At 42.9% G+C, this 19,445-nt stretch overlaps 1 protein-coding gene across 13 annotated transcripts in view; it reads right to left on the bottom strand.

The window, feature by feature from the left end:
* Positions 1-19,093, bottom strand: part of ACSL4 (acyl-CoA synthetase long chain family member 4) — a 48,277-nt gene extending 29,184 nt beyond the window's left edge. For 4 of the 13 annotated variants that reach the window (XM_073361220.1, XM_073361223.1, XM_073361219.1 and 1 more), the window contains exons 1-3: positions 12,014-15,059; positions 9,214-9,306; positions 24-325 (exon numbers count right to left, since the gene is read on the bottom strand). The gene's annotated coding sequence lies outside the window, so the exon portion shown is untranslated. Of the gene's footprint in view, positions 1-23; positions 326-9,213; positions 9,307-12,013; positions 15,067-16,742; positions 16,864-18,989 lie in introns of those variants that run through there. The other 9 variants (XM_073361221.1, XM_073361224.1, XM_073361211.1 and 6 more) reach the window with 8 other exon arrangements.
* Between the last annotated feature and the right edge of the window lie 352 nt (positions 19,094-19,445).

Here is a 19,445-nt window from a genome sequence, read left to right as displayed (position 1 = left end):
AATATGCTAAGGGAAATTTATACCTTAACACAGTTTAATAATTGTTTCTCCTTAGAAGAGAAAATAATAGGCCTCTTTTTATGCTCAACCACCAAAATTATGCATTAAAATTTTAAGGAGTTGAAATTTCTCAAGTTAGTTTATCCTCTTATTCCAATTTCCTCATGTACATCTCTTCATTTGAGGCTTCTGAGTGTATCTGTGTGTTTTTCTTGGTATCCTTTTGCTAGTAGGTCTTTACTTCCAACCATACAGTATTACTTTGACCTCAAATTTGACCTCACTTTCCACATGTACTGTAGTCCTGTTCCATTTTTAACATGTTCTAGGAAAGCAAAAAGAATGAAAGCTATATTATGTGTAAGGTACTCTGTGCAAGTTCACACCACTTGTTTTTAGTATGCCTCAGATTAATATGCAACTACAAGCTCAAAGCAGAAGTTTTTAACGTGATTTTTAAAATGGCAATTTTAAAAAGGGAATTCTAAATTCATACCAGTTCCAAAAAACTGGATTTAAAATACTTATGGCATACAGAGAAGGTTATTTCAACTGGCATATGGAGAAAGAAACCAGTGCAGAATTTTAGCATGGTTCCAAATTGTAGGTAACTTCTCTTTTGAAAAAACACTGCAAGTTGATGCAAAAATAAGATGTGTAATATTTCTATGACAAATATAGGCATGTAACTACATCTTGGAAAGGTAAATGAATACAAATCATTACTTCTCTACAGTAGGAAGGTAGCTCTTGACCTAACATTTCAAAGGGAAAACAGATAATTTTGCTGATACTAAGGGCAGGGGTATCACACTGGGATCGTGATATACCAGCTCTTCAAGCAGCATTCTAATAAGTTGTAAACTTATTTAAAACAAAAACAAAAAAAGCATAATTCTCCAGATAAGTGGAGTCCACTATGAAATGCGTGCCTTTTCTTCAGAATGTTCATTCCTGGAAATAAGTACATAGTACAGTAAAAGCAGTTATCAGCACTTTACTAACCGGAAACCTTTATAAACTGGCATTTCTGATCTTCACTGAAAGTCCAGTTTATATAGTCTGGTTGGCACTGGGGCAGCAGACTCCCTACCTGGCTCCATGTGGCTCCCTGGAAGTAGCAGAGGAACGGCTATGAGGGGTTTGGAGTGCGGGAGGGCTATGGGGTGCAGGCTCTGGGAGAGGGTTGGGTGTGGGAGGGTGCTCGGGACAAATGGTTGGGGTGCAGCAGGGAATGCGGTTTCCAGCCAGTGGGAGCTGCGGAGCCAGTGCTCGGGGCGGGGGCAGTGCACAGAGCAACCTAGCCGTGCCTTTGCCTAGGAGCAGCAGGGACAGGTCGCCACTTGCGGAGAGCCACCCAGATCCAACCCCCTATCCCGAGCATAGATTTACTTCAGTTTAAAAGTAATTTAAAATAAAAATTACAAAGTGTGAAAGCTCAGGGTCTGGTCAGTCTCCTGGTTCTGCATTCTTCTGCTGAGCAGGAGAAATGAAGCTACCTAGATTAAGATGGTGATCAGTTGTTCTCCTTGTCCACTAGAGGTTGGTGTAATGGGCTTAATTTGCAAGCAAGGAATATTTAGGTTAGATACTTGCTGGAGGATTCTCTGCTCCTTGAAGTCTTTAAACCACGATTTGAGGACTTCAATAGCTCAGACATAGGTGAGAGGTTTTTCGCAGGAATGGGTGGGTGAGATTCTTTGGCCTGTGTTGTGCAGGAGGTCGGACTAGATGATCATAATGGTCCCTTTCTGACCTGAATATCTATGAATCTATATTAGGAAAAACTTTCTAACTATAAGGGTAATTAACTTTGGAATAGGTTTCCAAGGGAGGTTGTAGAATCCCCATCACTAGAGGTTTTTAAGAACAGATTAGACAAAACACAGGCCAGGAATGGTCTAGGTTTACTTGGTTCTACCTCAGTTCAGGGGGCTGTACTTGATCACCTCTCAAGATCCCTTTTAGCCCTACATTTCTATGATCTGCTCATACACAACTCAAAAGTCATAATCCTGTGTTTGTGACAGTAACCTCAGCAGCAATCAGTTGGGATGTCAGTGCATTATGACATTAGTTAGGGCAATCAGGGACAGCTAATTCACAAATTCTGTATTTTTTTTTTATTTTGCAAACATCCCTAGTAGTAAAGAGGGGATAAGAAATACAGAAAATGAGCAACTGTATCTCTCCATATAGAAAACTTTGAAAACATTTATGAGTGTATAAGAGCGACATATATATATTTACGTTTCCATGGTCTGATAGTTTTCATTACATTCTAGAGTATTCATTAAATATTCTACAGGGCCAAGACTAATGAAATAAAGTATTTACTTTTGGTAGTTTGTGCTATCAGGGTGACTATAGGACATCTGTATGAAAATAGTGATAAGGGGCTTATTCAAAAAGCTAAGCAGATCATTAATGAACTGTTTAAATATTGCCTACCCTAGTCTTGCAGCTCTTGTAGCCTGTATTCAAATATGATTTGATACTAAACATTTGTACATCATGACCTTACAGGTGTTTTAAATATTATAGTGAGAGGTGCATCAGAAGTGCCTGAAGTAGGCAGAACATTCTTAAAACGAGATTTGAATATATATTACTAAGTGAGGTGTGGTCTACATCTAAAATTAGGTTAACCTAGCTACATGACTTAAGAGGTATAAAAACTTCATACTCCTGGGAAACATACTTAAGCCAACCTAAGCCCCACTGTAGACTGCACATATTTATCTGCTAAACCAGCAACTAGTCTGGCATATTTTTTCAATTACTGATTATGACCAAATGCCCCCTTGTATTTACACCCTACATACTACTGTAACATCTTCATACAAAATATGTCTTGTGAGGTATCATTTGAAAACTAACAGCTCACTGGTCAATATCATGGTGAAATGCCTTTAGCAACATTGTGTGTAAAGTTACGAACATAAGCTAAAATTACCACAAAATGTGCTTACTAGACAAGTCAGAGGAGGGGAGGAAAAAACTTGCTTCTCAAAGACAAACAAGCTGACGCCTCTAGTCAGGTGTGCTTAAAAGTTGATTGGCAATCACCAGTCAAAGTGGCCATTCTTTGGCAACGAAGGGGGGGCAGGAACAGATTGATCTGCATTTTAGCAAACAGCAACATGGAACCTCTTTCACCATGAGATTCCATGTCTTCCTCCTCACGTTGGGAAGGAACTTTAGGAATAACCCTCATGAAAATGCATTTCAAAGGGTGACTGACTATAAAAGTGAAGGACAAAAAGAACCCATGGATTCTCTCTCTCTCTCCATGTTGTACTCTCTCGTTCACCTAAGACGACAAAGGAACTAGACATTAGACGTTGAGGGTTGGGGAATCCCACCTTGAGATTTTGGTCAGCAGTGTTGCTGGGAGCATGTGATAAGGATTTTACCTTGAACCAAGTCTAGTTTAAGTTTTAGCTATAAGAAAATGTTTTATCTTTATTTCTTTTGTAATCATTTCTGACTTTAATGCCTTATACTTGTATTCAGTTAATCTAGCTCTTTGTAGTTAAACTTGTTTTATTTTTTTAATACAAACGATTCTAGTGTTCTGTTTAAACTGAGCTGTTAACTCCATTTAAAGTAGCAGGCTGTTGGCTACTGACCCTTACAGGGGCAATGGACCTATAATATCTAAACTCTCCAGGAGAGGACTGGACAATGCAGAACTCCTATTTAAGATAAAATTCAGGATTGGGAACATGTTGGAGTCACCCTGCAAGTGGTAACCAAGGCTGCTGGAAGCCAGAGCACGGCTAGTGTGTTGCTGACATGCTGCTGGGGTCAAGAGTTCCTGGAACAGGATGCAGCTATACACAGACACTCAGGGTTTAAAGAAGGTTACTCATCTTGTGCAGTAACTGGGGTTCTTCAAGATGGTTGTCCCTGTGGGTGCTCCACTTTAGGTGTTTTGGCATCCTGCCCTTGAAATTGGAGATTTGTAATAGCAGTGCCCTCGCTGACCACTCCAAATGGCTACTTAGCACATGCAGCCAACCATCCCTCCGTTCCTTTTCTACCCCAGAGAATCAGCGTGAAGCTCCGAAGTAGAGGGGAGGAGGGAGGGTAGTGGAGCACCCACAGGGACAACCATCTCGAAGAACCTCAGTTACTGCACAAGGTGAGTAACCTTTTCTTCTTCGAGGAGTGTCCCTGTGGGTGCTCTACTTTAGGGGACTATGGAGCAGTACCCCTCGATGGAAGGAGGGGCTTCGGAGTATCTTTGACAGTGGATAGCAGAGAGTCCGAACTGAGCGTTAGCAGAGGAATGTTGTTCGAGGGCATAGTGTTTGGTAAACATGTGAGCTGAGGCCCAGGTAGCTGCCCTGCAAATGTCTACGATACATACATTATTGAAAAATGCTACTGGTAAGCATAGCGCTCTGGTGGAGTGCATATGAACCCCAGCTGGAGCCAGGATGTGGCTCTGATGATAGCACGGATAGATACAACCAGAAATTCAAATAGAGAGTCTTTGTTTTAGAGATGGCCTCACCCTTCAATTGCTCAGTGACTGATAGAAAGGGACATGATAATTTTCTAAATGTCTTTGTTCTTTCTAGATAGAAGGCCAGAGCTCTATGGATGTCGAGAGTGGGAAGGGATGCTTCCCTAAAGTTGGCATGGGGTTTTGGAAAAAATACAACGGGTAAGTAAATGGGTTGGTTTAAATTAAATGAGGCTACTTTAGGGTGGGCTCTTAGGATAATTTTGTCTTTATGGAATGTGGTAAGGGCAGGTGTGTCATTAGTACCCCTAGCTCCCCTACTCTTCTTGCTGAAGTGATCTCGATAAGGAAACCTTAGACAGATGTAGCAAAGAGCAAGTTGCAAGAGGTTCAAATGGTTTTCCCCATGAGGATGCGTGCAGGGGAACATAAATACCCAAGGTCTTCAAGGTTGTTTGCGAGTCCTTTAAGGCAGTGGTCTCCAAACTTTTTTGATCACGCACCCCCAGGGCCAGCTCTAAACGGAAGCCAAAAAAGAGCTGCCACCGGCGTGCCACTGAAGAATCAGGTCCAGGAGCGCTGCTGCCGCCGTGCTGGCGGTGCTCCTCCTGCCGCGCACCCCCAGGGACGGTCTTGTGCGCACCCCACTTTGGAGACCACTGCTTTAAGGTATGAAGAGCTACATCTGTGCTCTCGGCAAATAGTTTTTGGCCCTCAAAGGGCAGGTCCTCAACTGTGGCTTGTACTTCCCTAGGGAATTCAGTCATGAATGAAGTCATGAGGCTCAACGACTTGGCCATGGATTGGGCTGCCGTGTCAGCAGAGTCGAGGGCAGCCTGCAGGGCTGTTTTGGCGATTAGGGAGCCCTCTGCAATGTTGTCTTTGTATTGTTCCTTTGCTTCCTCTAACAATTGATCAATCAAGGATTTCAATTTGTTGAACAAGTTGTAGGTGTACTTTGCTAAGAGAGCTGAATAATCTGCTATATGAAATTGCAACGAGGCGGAGTAAAATTTGCTTCCAAAGAGGTCAAGCCTTTTCCAGTCCTTGTTATAAGGTGTAGTTTTTGACTGGGGTTGTTTTCCCCTTTGATGCACCAGTTCTACGACCAGTGAATTAGAAGCCGGATGAGTGAATAGGAACTCAGCTCCTGTTGCTGGTATAGAATTTTTTGTCCAAGCGTTTACTGTCCCACCATCCTGTGGCAGGTGTCTGCCATATTATCTTTGAAGGGTCTGTTATGGCTGAGTTAATGGGCAGAGCTATCTTTGACAGGAATGCCTGCAAGAGGTCAGTAAGTTTGAGCTGGGTCTCTGGCAGCTCTGCTAAAGAGATGTCCAGGAATTCTGCAACTCTTTTGAATAAGTCCTGGAAGGACTTGAAGTCCACTCCTGTGGTGGGAGGTGGTGGCATAATTGTTTCATCTGGGGATGAAGACGAAATATGGGTGGGTGGCAGTGTATCACCTTCAGGAGCCTCTTCTGGCTCCTCTCCCTCTTCCTCCTGGGCCTCTGATGGTGGTGGGTTCGTGGGTGAAGGGGACGGGGTGGCCCTTGTCGCCGGTGGGTGGGTGGGGGGTGTTAAGGTTCTGGGCTCTGTATATTGCCTGTGGGTCCCTGTATGGTCAATTGGGAGGCATGACAATGGGTGGTGGCATCCATGGTTGTGCCTGCCAGCTTTGCTACAGAGGCTGTTGTTGGTGAGAGGGTCCCGGTTTCAGGGAGGAATGATGAGGGGTGTAAAGGCTTGAGTCATCCTCATCACTGGATAGTGGGGGTGCAGATCTAACAGGAGTGCCTACCTGGCTCGGTCCTGGGAGTGCCCTCGGTGCCAAACAGAGGGGTTCCCGGCACGGAAAAGATTGCCAGGGCCGCCTGTGTGGTGAAGGGTTGCATCCTGGGAAGCTCGGTGCCATGGATGGCACCGTAGTATGCACTGACGGTGCCAAGGTCTTATTAAGCTGTGTATATGCAGCAGGTGGCACCATTACACTAGCCGGTGCAGAGCAGTTATTCGGCACTGTTGGTGCCGAGCTAAGGAGCTTAGCTTTAGCTCATGCAGCTGAGTGAGAGCCTGGCTGCATTGGTGCCTTGGCACGTCTCGGTACTGGACATTCCCAGTGCCTCTTGGTCCAAGGTTCTCAGTGCCATCGGTTACAGAGCAGATTTTTTCCCAGGAGACTGCTCCTTTTTAGGGCGATCTCTCTGTGGCAATGACTGCAACCGACATTTGGTCGCTTTCCTAGTGCAGGGTCCTTAGCTACAGTTTGGGTGGAGCCATTGTCTGAGGCTGTTGCTGGAGACCGTTGGCCAGGAGGAGTCCTGGACTCTGGGTCAGAGGCTGGCCTGAGAGATTTCTCCATCATTAATAATTTTAGTTGGAGTTCCCTGGCTTTCAGTATCCTGGCAGATAATTTCTTGCTGTGTGGACACTTCTGTGGTACGTGGGTTTTCCCCGAGACAGCAGATGCACTGAGTGGGACCATCAGATACAGGAACTGATAGCCTACAGGTCAGGCAGTGTTTAAAGCTGGGGAAGCCAGGCATGCCTGAGGATATTCAGGGCTATAGAAAAACAGCCATAGGTCAGTCACCGTTGGCCGAGACCTGCCGGTGGCAGGAGGAAGCAAACAAAGTATTTTTTTTAAGTGGGTAAATAAGGATGGGGAATGGAGGAAAACCAACAAAAGGAATAAAGAAAAGTGGGAATGTAAACAATTCACTAAATAGACGGGGCGCTGCTGTTGCTCCAACTCAAACCAAAGGCAACAGAGAAGGAACTGAGGGACGGTTGGCTGCGCATGCTAGGTAGCTGCTCGAAGTGGTATAAGATGGCTGCCACACATGCACGGCCAACCGGGGCACTGCTACTACAAATCTCCAATTACATGCGCAGGGTGCCAAGACACCCAAAGTGGAACACCCACAGGGACACTCCTCAAAGAAGAAGGTAAAGATTTTAGTCTTTTTCAACAGAATTCAACTGCACAGTGATGGTCTCATAATGGAGACTTAGAAAAATAGCTAACACCAAACAGTCAGCCACAACAGACTTCCTGTAGGGAAGAAAACTAAATGTATCAGTTTTGCCCAATAACCACCTCTCTGGCTGAGGGGGTGGATCATACAAGTAATTGAGAAAATATGCCAGTCTGATCAGCTAAATATGTAATGTACACTGGCAAACATTACAGAGAATCCCCTCGTATGCTGTATTAAAGGATTCTGGATAAAATTAATCCATCCTATGCTATTCATTTGCATTCATTTGAAACTATGCACTACAGCAGCATCTCCTTTTTACTTCAAGTATCCTGACAAATTATGATGCAAACTTTTTTTGCTTAGATATCCAGTCCCCCCCCCCTTTTTTTTTTGCAACTACTACACACTGACTAATGCATAGTTTATTAATAACTAGTTTAAAGTCAGAGAGGAAACAGTTGAATGTGTTAGACTCAGTTTATTGTATTAAATGAGACATCTGGTTGTCTGAAATATCCATTTATCTATCTAGGATTCAATTTATTACTGGGGAAAAAATGCTTTGTCATCATTTTTTATAAATGTATCCTTTTACATATGAACACACACACACTATCAAGGAAACCATCAATTTTGCATTTGCATTTTTTACTTCCTGCCCTCTTAGATATCAGCCATCATCAGTATGATAGTGAAATGACTGTTTGATTTTTTGCCTTTGTTTTTTAAAGGAAGAGTTAGAGGCTTGTCTTTAAATTTTCATATTTCCTACACAAGCCACTTTTTAAAATTAAACACAAGGTTCTCCAGTAACAGTAGCCAGAGGCCACAACTCTATCAAGAGGAGTTATGTAGAAATTAAATGTGTTAGGTCTTTATTCTCCAAAACAGAAACCTTCATAAGCAATGGTTAAAGAAGCCTGAAATGTTGTTTGAGGCCTACAGATTGGATATTTGACTATCCAAGCTACTTAACTGGTGATAAATACAAAACACCCGCTTCTCCCAACACTCAGAGCTTTCGTATCATAGTGGCCTTCCATCTGCCTGAAGGAGGAGATATTTCTCTAGGGTCCATAACTCTTTATCTCTCTTTTGTTAGTCAAGAAGAGGACCGTGGGTGTTAAAAGTATTTTTTTCTTCCCTTCAGTGAGATCAGCACTGCGACACAGAGGCCCACTGGTGCCAATGGGCAAGGGTTCACCCTTCTTTAAAAGCAACTCCTGCCTCAGACCTGATACACCATCACACTGAATACACCACTTCCATGGTATTTATCCATCAAGGGTAGCACATAATGTCTCTACTGAAAACTTGTAACTTATCACTAATGATAATCGTGGGGTGTGTATGGTAATATTTAAGGAACAATGTAACTACTTTAAAAACTATGCCTTATGGTCTTGAAGTACAAGTCAGTCACTAGTGAATCATATGTCTGGGTGACAGCCCCGTCATGTAGGAGGGCATTGTCACCACTCTGACTAGCTAATTAGGTAATGCCTGACAGGAGGAAGACTAGGATGCAGAGGTACTCAAGAAGCTATAGTGGAACTAGAAAATGTTTCTAGCAACTTCAAGAATGCTCATATTTCCCCTTACAGCTCCAGTCAAGCCATAACTACTCCTGAGGTGAGAAAGTTAAACGTGTACGTAGGATTTCAACAAAGTTTATAAATAATGAAGCACCACTTGCTATTGCCAGTATTGTTACTTATTAGCAGCAGAGGTCAGAAAAAAAAGTATTTATTTTACCTTGAAGTATAATGAGCCAATTATTCCAGAAGATATTTAATGAAGTGCATATAACCATACTGCAATTGACCTTTCAGTAGCCGAGTCAAATGGCTGTTTTTAAAACAAAAAAAGGTTGACAAACACTGTTTAAAATACAAGCACACAAACAAACCTTTCAATCAAAATATTGTCTTAGATTACTGCAATAATGTGAGCTCCATCAGCAACTTACTGGCAATCAAAGTACCTGCAATTGTATAACATGCTCTGCTCTATTTTAAAATAGAACAGATTGACCATTTCACTGGAAGTCAAACAAAACAGTTTGCAACACATTACACTGACGTTCTTAGATGGGAGATTTTTAACTGAACCATATACTGTGCGTACCCTCAGATATCCAAGTCACATAGCATGTAATACCAGTATTAAACTTGCAAAATGAATCTTAACTGATAAATATACTCCTGTGGCTTGTCTACACTAAGGGGTTACAGCAGCACAGTTATGGCTATAGTATAGATACTATGGGGAAGTTATACAGCAACAAAATGGGTTATTCTATTGCTGTAGTATCTCCCCTCCCCAAGTGATGGTAAATAGGTCAACAGAAGAATGTTTTCGTCAACCTAGCTGTGTCTTTGTCAGGGATTTAAGTCAGTGCAACTACAGTGCTCAGGGATATGGGGTTTTCATATCCCTGAGCATGGTAGCTATGTTGATCTAAGTTTTAAGTGTAGACCAGGCCTTAGATGAAATGCTTTTATAACAACTAGACTGAGTTTTAGCAATGCAATATTTAAATTAAACTTTTGTGGAGTCAATTGTGAGATGAGTTTACAGAATCCTATATATTTGTATATGGATTCAATTTAGTTTTCTTAAATGAAAGGCATCTGGCAATTAGATGCCCAAAACACCACCTTTTTACTGAATTATACTAACTAAATGGTAATTATTCATAAAAATGCATCAGGATTTATCCTCCCAGTCCTTTGTTTTAAAGCTAAACTATGTCAAACTAATACAGATCTTCCATGTCCAAAACCAACTTAAAATATGGCTCAGAAAGTTTCTTTTAAGAGACTAATAGAATTTTCTGACTTTTGCACAACTCCGTGAAAAGATTTAGGTGTAACCATATGTTATGTTGCTTTCCTTGAGATCATTAGATTGTTCTAAGGGGTTTGTTTCTTTCTTTCTTTCTTTTTTTTTTTTTTTTAAAGCCCACCTTAAGTTTTCACATTGTTCAGAGTCATTCTGTAGGAGATGAGGTTGTAGATATAGGCCGGGGAATGGGGTTGTACAAAGAAGTTTAAACTAAATGCAGTATGATAAGGGCAGCCAGAGAAGGAATTTAATGAGTTGGATCAATGGGTGAGGGAGAGAATTTTGGTGGTAGTGTTTTGTATGGACCAGAGGGGACAATGTCAATAATAATGTTGCAACAGTTCTTTAAATTTAATTGCACTTTAAAAGAGGAAGTGAGGTTACTAACTAAAGTGTAGTATATATCCTCTAATATTGGGATGTGTGGGAAGTTGTTATTAACTAGCTGTTTAATGGAAAAATATAGGTTGCTAAACCCCTTAAACAGCATGACAATACCCTAACAATATAAGAGAACTTCCTTCAATAGCACATGAAGTTCTGAGGTAACTACACAGCCACTCCACCCCTTTCTGCCCCCTCTTCCCCCATTCATGAGATTAAGTGGGAAACTAGAATAGTTACTGGAAAAAGGGAAGAATTTTGAGGAAAAACCTGAAGTATTGAGAGAGCAAGGTCTGGAAGGGTTTGAAGCCTTACTGTAGTATTTATGTTTATTTAGGCCAAAAGCATAAAGAGCCTGCTTGTTCAGGACAAAAGAAAAAAAAATCCTAGGAGGCTTTTATTGCAGATCTTGTACTGGTATAACCAAATGCTTTTGCTAGAGGACTAGATAATTCAGTGGCTGAGTAGCTACTTAAGGCACCAGACCCTCTTTAATAGGATACAAAAGGAGTTAGATTAACCCTTTTTAATAAACCTTTTATGTAACATGGCACTATGTGATAAAGCAGCTTTAGAATTATATAGCATTGAGGAGAGTGATAGGTAGCAGACACTGTTGGGCATGTTTGTTCTGAGAGTTCTTTCTCTCGGGAAGAAGAGGATTTATTATATAAAAAGTGTTAATTATCCTCAGATTTCCTTTAAAAAGCTCTACTCATAAGAGGTACTCCTTTAAAGCCTAGTTAGAGATGAAGGTTAGAGAGCTGGCTCTATCTGGGGGGAGACTGCAAAACCCTCGGTGAGGACTTGTGATCTTGTTATAATTTTATTTGCAAACTTGGAATCTGGGAAGGCTTTTGATTGTTTGCACAGGAAGGACTAGGTGCTGAAAAATTATTTCATTAGTGCAATGTTTGTATCCAGATTAAGAAGTGAACACAAATCACAGGTGGGTTTTGTTTTGTTTTTAAAATAGTCCCATATTTGTTTGTGACCCCTTTGTAGGTGTACTTATCTTTTGGGTAGGCTCAGGGTTCGTTTGTGCTGCTAGGTGCATTCACCACCAAAAAAATTCCAATTCTTAACTATTTGGACTAAAACTTTCAGCTTCTTCACAATGTTCCAGTAAGTCCCACTTCATAAAAGGAAACTAAGCTGGTCAGCCACACTGCAGTAAAATTACTAAAAGCATGTCAAGCAACAGGAGAGAGTCTATGCAGAACTACTGTTATGGCCCAGATGAAGAAGCTCTGAAGTATTAGAGTCTGATATTTAAACAGTTATACAGTTTATCTTCTGTGACTTGGACATAAGCCTAACGTACTAAGAGTGTGTGGATGTTGTCCTTATACACCAAATTGCGGTACCAGGTGCAGTTGTGCTGGCAGGCTGTTCCTCCACTCTTTTTTGAGTAGGTCTGCTACAAACACAAACTTGAACAAGCTTAGTTCTGTCTTCCAGCTGTTCCTCTTCCCCATGTAAACAGGTTTGTACAATACATGCATTACTGGCAGAGCTATTTAAAAGCTAAACTTCCCCCCCACCCCGCTCTTAAAAATGCAAAAGCTATTTACATGCTTGTGAAATAAACACATCTAACCCATTTACAATGGAAATTAAAGAGCTCTTTCTGGATTAAAACAAAAACATACATATATACAGATTCCAGGTGCTGGAATTAGAAGCATATACAATTTACCATCTGATAAATACATTCAGGTTAATAGTAACAGGACAAAAAGACATTGTTAGTACTATTTTACTTTGTGTTACATGTAATCTAACTTTGGAGAGATTGAATAAAAAAAGGTATTTTCCTTCTCTGTAGCTGTTGTGACAAAGCTCTGTCCTTGCCTCTGTGGGTCCCACGTTTCCTGGTGGATTTCGCTAGCCTCAGAGGCTCACCGTGACCCTGCACATAACCCTTCTCTCTCTAGAGAGAAGGGTCACTGTCTACTGAGCCATTTTCATTATAAACCAGCAAGGGAGGTGAGGAGAAGTTATCCTTCCTTGCACAGTCTCTGTTGTCTCCCAGTCTCAGTGATTAATTAGGGGGCAAAGGTAAGGGCCCACCCTCTACTCCGGGTTCCAGCTTAGGGACCCTAATAGTATCAGCTATGGTAGCTGACCTTTTAGAAACATGACATGTACAATTCCCTGGGCTACTTCCCCCACAGCAGCCCTCACTTCCTCAGACTCCACTTCACCCTTACCTCAGGGCCTCCTTCCTTGTGCCTGATATGGTGTGTACTACTCAGCCTCTCCAACAGCACAACTTCCTCCCACAGCTCCTGACATGCACACCCACCTGACTGGCTGGGAGGCTTTTAACTAGTTTCAGCCAGCCCCTGATTGGCTTCAGGTGTCCCAATCAACCTAGCCTTCTCCCTGCCTTCTGGAAAGTTCTTAATTGGCCCCAGGTGTCTTAATTGACCTGGAGCAGCTGCCATTTCACTTATCCTGGTACCAGGGATTTGTTTAGCCTGAAGCTAATATATCTATCTCCCACTACTTTTCTATAGCCATCTGGCCTTGCCCCGTCACACTGTGCAAGTTAATACAACATGGCCCTTATTCATATGCATATTTTCTATATGGATTACCATATAGAATAACCAAATTAACAAAATGCAAGTGCTTTTAAAAAAATACATCAAGAAGAGCAATTCCTAATAAGTTTTGGCTGTTGCATCAGTTTAATCAAGAGAGAACTCACTATTAGTTGACTATACCTTAGCCCTCAACGCTGCTTCAGAAAGAACTGTAAGTTTATCTACGGATCACCCTGTCTTAAAGGCAATGCCTCATTTGCACAATACATGGTATGTTGATATTAGACACAATGCAGTAGTACATAAAGCTTAAATACAAATATTTCCTTGACTTTAAGGTGCACCATCCCATTAAAGACATGACTGTATAAAAAGTGCAATGCACTTTCAACTCTCCTTGACTTCAATGGGAGTTAAGGAGCTCAGCTCTATGGATTAGATTCCACAGTAAAGAAAATTTCAAATGGTACTACATTAATACGCACAAGGGAGCTCTGTGTGTGCGCGCCAAAAGGGTCCACACAGGCTAGTCACTATGCAACACCCTAGTGTGTCCTAGAACTTACACCTCTCTAGTGCAGACTAATGCACAGCGCAGACAGGTCCTCACACTGTACTGGATTAATGTATCCTGGAAGAAGTGTGAAATAAAATGCCATCTTCCTGTGGGATCTACTTGATATTATAGTGGGTTCTCTGTGACTCTTATTATCCTTTCTGAAAAGAATTTTATAGCAAGAATACTTGAAATGAATAGGTTGTTATCCCTTCAAAAATGAACAGCAAAATAACCACTATCACTTAACATAAATGAAAACGGTAATACCGCCAATGTGGCGGTGACAAATTCAGAGTTAAATGACCTTCTATTCATAAGACTTGTACTCAGTCCAAAGTCTTGGGAAGAAAAGTCTGCTGAATACATTGTTACAGTATCTAATATTTTTAATTAATAGTGACATAAATGCATACTTTATAGTCCACATGCCTAGTTATAAAAGACAACACTTTGTTGTGCTTCAAATTTCTTTGGAACATTAGTTAGGCCATCATATTTTTTTAGGGAAGGACTCAAAACTACGTGTAATACTGAAAATAGCAACTGTAAAACTCCCCTTACACATTTTACATACAGGTCTTATTATAATCAAACTGTTTATATAATGGTAGGACCCAGAGGCCTCAATCACGATGGCGATCCATTGGACAAGAGACTGTACAAATACATATGGAGATAATTCCTGTCCTGATAAGCTTGTATAATATTTAAAATTTTACTCATCGGGATGGCTTCAGACTACATAGACACAGCAGATCCATTTATTCTAGGTACTTATATGGTCCCCATTACAATATTATGTGAGCACCGTACAATCTTTAATGTATTCATCCTCAACACCCACGTGAAGTTGGGAAGTATTATTATTGCCATTTTACAGATGGGGAACTAAGGCACAAAGAGACTAAGTCACTTCAGTCACACAATAAGGCTCTGACAAAGCAGTGAATTGATCCCAGGTCTCCCAAGTCCCACTGATGCCTGAACCATCCTCCCTTTTTAGAGATCTATGCATAATCTTATTCCATCAGCTCTTTTCAGTTTAGGTGTATAAAAGCCATATGCAAAAGTTCTCTCACAGGCACTGAGGATAACCAATTCTGAGAGGAGACTAACTCCCAGCACAAGTACATATAAGGGTATGTCTACACTATAGCAGGGAGTGTCACCTACAGCCTAGGGGGACCAACTCACACTAGTTCTAGCTGAGCTAGTGCGCTAAAAATAGCAGTGTGGATGGTGGGGCACTGATAAAGGCTAGGGTTAGCCACCAGAGCTCAGACCCACAAGGTCAGGTGGGTTTGAGCGCCGCAATAGCCATACTGCTATTTTTAGCACACTAGCTCACGCTGAGATAGTGTAAGTGTGTACCCAGGGTGGGAGGCATACTCCAAGCTGCAGTGTAGGAATACCCTAAGAGGTTCTATGTTATCTACAGTTTACTTAGCTCTGTAGAGGTACACAATGACATACAGAAAGCAAATTAAGCAAATGAATAAGATTCCCTGCCCAGATGACCATACAGTTCAAAACTATGAAGTGACAGAATACAAACAAAACAAAGATCAGTCTGAGTGGAGAGGGGCTTGTAAGCTTAATATAACAAGAACAGCATGCTGAGTTATATGAGCAGAAGAAAGGCTAATTGGGTTACCCCATTTTAAGGGCAGGTCTTCATTGCAGAGTTTACACAAGTATCTATGCTCAAATTATTCCTCTCAGGTTAGCGTAGCTCAAGGGAGTTTTCAGTGTGTCCACCAACGTTCACTGCATCCACAGTAGTGTTGCACTCCTCAGGGTACATCCCAAAGTTCTTAGTGTTGCAGTAAGCTGAGCCATTCTATGATTCTTTTCCAATAAATGGTGGGAGAATTTGTCCGTCCTTTTTGGGTACACGGGGGAACTGTGGGAAGGCACTGGAGGACTAGTAGCACTCAAGCCCTGCTAGCCTGCAACCTTGCTACGAAGTAGTCGTATTAGCAGCTGCTGAGCTGTACTCGCTCAAATTTACATTTCCCTCCCCTCCTCCCCTTAGGTCAGCCAACTTGAGTTAGAAGCACCACCACACTTGAATTAAGGGGGTTTGTGTGTGGATGGGACTCCAGTTAGATGCAACAGTTCAGTTATAATTCAAGTTAACTTTGCAGTGAAGACAAACCCTAAAGCAGCTACTTCTGGCCATTCTACGAAACAGGGTGACTGATAAGTATGGCTGACGAAAATGTGTGTGCCACCTATTACCAGAGGTTAGATGGTGTAATGGCAGCCAACTACGTGAATTAACCAAAATAAAAAAACACTATAGTGTGACTGTACATCCTGCATCCTTCTGGAAAAAAACTCCCCCACTCAAACTTCCTTTCCTCCAAGCTATCCTAAAAAAAAAAAAAAGTCCTCAAGATAAATGACTGTATGAACAACCAAACATGCAATGGAAACTTGTTCATGTATTTATTCCAGCTCTACTATACCCTCAGTAATTAACTTTTTTTAAAAAAACATTTATATCTTGCATAGTCATCCGAGACAAAGATAAGTTACTTTCTCTAAACTGCCAAATACCATTAAAATTAACCAGCAAAATATACTCATTTTGCATAATATTCAATTATTTGGCTCGAGCTCATATCCCTGTTTAATATTTTATTCAAATGTTAACTCAATTTTAAAATAGCATGATAGGGTATGTTTAACCTACCAGAAATACATTCAGAAGCTTGTGAATATTTGAATTTAATAATGCCTTCTAGAGGTGAAACTTCTAGTTTTAGGCGAGGTGAAGTACTCTTACAAGAAGAATGAGGGTTATCCCAAGAACAGATCCAGATCCTTAGCCGGTGTAAATCATTATAGCTCCCAATAAATACAGTCCAATAATGAAGTATTCTACCATCTGTCAACACATTATGTATGTAGGTAGTTAGTTATACATGGATACTTGCCTGAAAGGTACTTGAACAATGGATGCATTAAGAAACCCTTAGCAAGATCAGGTCTCATTCATTTTTTGTATTATTTTCTGATGGGTAATTTAGGCCCAAACTATCCATCAGTGTAGAGAAGCTGTTAATTTAAATATGCAAAAATGTTTTTTTAGAACTACTGTAATACTAAAACAACTTCAAAATTCAAATGAAACAAGCTTTTTCTAAATGTAAGCCTTCTCCTAAATTATTTTCAACCCAATTGCAGCTTTATTTTACTTCATGAAAGACAGAAAGTCAAACTCATTAGTCTAAATCGGTTGTTTGAGATGGGTGGCAGAGTTGGCTACTACTGATTTTCATTATAAGTCTCATGATAGTTGGTAGGGTTTGTTTGTTTTTGATCCCAAGAGAATCTGAGCTTTTGATTTTTTTAAAAAGTAAGATTCTAGGCATTATGGTTGTGGAGAAAAGCTTGACAACATGAACCTTAAAAAGTCCCCAAATCAGAAGGCAAATTTAAAAGAACCTAGAGTGTATTATTTTTAATAATTTCATTATTTTTATGACAGTCTCATGATCATTGTGGCCTGACTCATGATTTCTGAGTACTTGGGATTGGCAATGATGGAAATGTAAGAAACAATATTATCGGTCAAAAGTAAACTGGATTAATATCTAGGTTTTAATAACCTAAGATGGTAGCAACAATGTAGGGGAGGACTGTAACCTGACAACGGTCTTTAAAAATCTTAAGTGATTGTGGCAGCCAATTCACTTGATTTGTAGTAAAAAGAAAAGGAGTACTTGTGGCACCTTAGAGACTAACCAATTTATTTGAGTTAGTCTCTAAGGTGCCACAAGTACTCCTTTTCTTTTTGCAAATACAGATTAACATGGCTGCTACTCTGAAACTTGATTTATAGTGTTTCTCAGCTTGGGCTAAATCTTTTCATGCTATTAAGCTTTACTTAAAGGTCCTTGTCTGAAGACTTAAAGAGTAAGATGACAACCGAAAAAAGATAACTAATGCATCATGGTTCAGAAAATGATCTACAATATTTTCCTCAAAGCAACAACTGGTAAAAAGAATTACAACAGAACTTGGACTTCCTACATTATCCAGAAAAATTAATCCCCAGTGCCCCCCAAACTGGCTTATTTAAGTGTCATTACCTCCTATGCAGTAAATACACGTGTATGCTTATCAGCTTGAAAAACAACCCCCAAAAACCACACAGCAAAGATTTTACAATTCTATAAAATTCAGTTTGTATTTCAAAGAGGAAAACGCCACTTTCTTGCTCTGCATTTAGCATATGCTCTTGCCATGACGTGAAACAGAAAATATGCAACCTTGGATGGTGCTAAGCAATGAATCACATTTTCCTGCTTTTTTGTGTGTCTGCGTGTGCGAACACTACATCAGCATCAGGCCACTTCCTGAGCCCAGCCTTCTCTGCAACCAGGAAAGGGGCGTGTGCGGGAGAAGATATCACCGCTGAGGTCATAAAGAGCCATCTGCTTTGCATCCAGCCCCTGGGAAGGCCGATGGGAATGAGCCGGGGGCTGGGGGGGGGAATGAGCCGGGGGCTGGGGGGGGGGGGGGGGGGATGCTGCTGATGCAGGGCAACTTCAGCGAGCAACTGGCTCTGCAGCGAGCGGCGAGGCAGGACACAGGAGGCGAAGGAGGCGATGCTGCTGGGCAAGTGCCACACTCCAGACACCTGCTCGGCGTTCAGCACCCCTGGAGAGCACGCGTCAAGGGGGCGATAACGGTGCCGGCCACGCCACACACGCCAAACCCAGACGCAGGCCCCAGAGATTTCACCGTGTCCGGACCGCGGGTGATGCAGCCCGAGGGCACAGCGAAGCGGCCGGGGGAGAAGGGCTGGGGAGCAGGCCGAGGACTGCGGCTCCGGGCCGGCAGCGTGAGGGGGAAGGAGAAGCTGGAAAAGCGAGTTACCCGGCGCGCCACGAGGCTTTAAAGGACACATCGGCCCGGGCCCCCCGCCTGCGGCCCACGCAGCAGCATCTCCCCGCCGCCCGCTCCGGCCGGCCGGCCGGCCAGCCCGCCCTCAGGAAGGAGCTGTCCGCCGCCCGCCAGGGTCCCCGCCCCCAGGGCCGGAGGGGGAATCCCCCGCCCGCCGCGCGTCTCGCCCGAGGCCCGCCGGGGCGCAGCGACTCCCGCCGCCCCAGGCGAAGCGGGCAGCAAACTCCCCCCGCGGGAAGGGCCGTGGGCGCGGGGAGGAGCGGCGCACTCACCCGCTTGCGGCGCGGAGCCCAGGCTCAGGCTGCAGCGAGCGACCCCGGCTGCTGGCTCCTCCCGCTGCTTAAAATGGCTGAGAGCGCGGGAGGGGGGGCCGGGGGGGGACCCGCTGGCCAATCCCCCTCGCTGACGCCATCGAGAGCGGGGACAGGGCGGGTGTGCGGGGGCCGGCGGGGGATGACGGCGGAGCGGGGGTGAGTTGTGGGGAGAGCTGGGGGGAGGGAGCAGGGGATGAAGCGGGGTGAGATTGGGAAAGCAGGGGATATGGGGGGGCGCAGGGGTGAAGTGGGGGGGGAGCGGGGGATGAGGTGGGGGAGGAGGGGTGAAGTGGGGGGGGAGCGGGGGATGAGGTGGGGGAGGAGGGGTGAAGTGGGGGGGAGCGGGGGATGAGGTGGGGGAGGAGGGGTGAAGTGGGGGGGAGCGGGGGAGGAGGTGGGGGAGGAGGGGTGAAG

Source organism: Lepidochelys kempii, chromosome 9, assembly GCF_965140265.1.
Source record: "Lepidochelys kempii isolate rLepKem1 chromosome 9, rLepKem1.hap2, whole genome shotgun sequence".
In the NCBI taxonomy this organism is placed as follows: domain Eukaryota; kingdom Metazoa; phylum Chordata; order Testudines; family Cheloniidae; genus Lepidochelys; species Lepidochelys kempii.
The sequence above is the reverse complement of the archived record's forward strand: the minus strand, read 5'-3'. Positions and strand labels throughout refer to the sequence as shown.